Source organism: Primulina huaijiensis, chromosome 9 (genome assembly GCF_012295235.1).
Source record: "Primulina huaijiensis isolate GDHJ02 chromosome 9, ASM1229523v2, whole genome shotgun sequence".
Lineage (NCBI taxonomy): Eukaryota > Viridiplantae > Streptophyta > Magnoliopsida > Lamiales > Gesneriaceae > Primulina > Primulina huaijiensis.
This window is the reverse complement of record NC_133314.1, coordinates 14,294,556-14,295,311: the sequence shown is the minus strand read 5'-3', so window position 1 is coordinate 14,295,311 and position 756 is coordinate 14,294,556. Positions and strand designations below refer to the sequence as shown.

At 28.0% G+C, this 756-nt stretch overlaps 1 non-coding gene across 1 annotated transcript; it reads left to right on the top strand.

Annotated features, from left to right (window-relative positions):
• Window positions 1-127: 127 nt before the first annotated feature.
• LOC140985454 (small nucleolar RNA R71) lies at window positions 128-234 on the top strand. Its single transcript, XR_012176773.1, has one exon. It is a non-coding gene; the product is annotated as a small nucleolar RNA R71 (small nucleolar RNA).
• Window positions 235-756: the final 522 nt, after the last annotated feature.

Here is a 756-nt window from a genome sequence, read left to right as displayed (position 1 = left end):
AAATACTCCATAGCTTCATTTGGGTTTTTATCTTCAAAAGTTCCATTACACATGAATTCTATCATTTGTCTATCTTTAGGTATTAGACCTTCATAAAAGTGAGAAACTATTCTCCATGTTTCAAAACCATGCATGATGTGGGCATGTATTAAGTAATTCTTTATATCTATCCCAACATTGATAAAATGTTTCTCCTTGTTTTTGAGAAAAAGTAGTAATTTGTCTTTTAAAAGAGTTTGTTCTATGGGAAGGAAAAAACTTTTTGAGAAATTGTTGTTGCATTTCTTCCCATGATCTTATTGAACTTGATCTCAAATTTTGTAGCCATGTTTTAGCTTTATCTTTTAAAGAAAAATGAAAAAGCTTTAATCGAACTATATCCATGCTACAATTTTGATCATTATAAGTGTTACAAACTTCCTCAAATTCTCTTAGATGTAAATATGGATTTTCAGAATCTAAGCCATGAAAATTGGGTAAAAATTGAATAATTTGATGTTTAAAGTTGAAATTAGATGCATCGGGAGGAAAAACTAAACAAGATGGGGCACTAGTTCTAATAGGGTTCATATGGTGCCTAAGTGTTCTTAATTGATCATGTTCTTGATTATTATTATTATTATTGTTATCATTATCTTGATTATTTGAATTATCATCCATGTTTAAATTATTTTCAGATACTCGAATAAGTCTATCACTTTTTTTTCGACTCCAAATACTCATACAAAAAAAACAAAAAACAAAAAACAACACAAT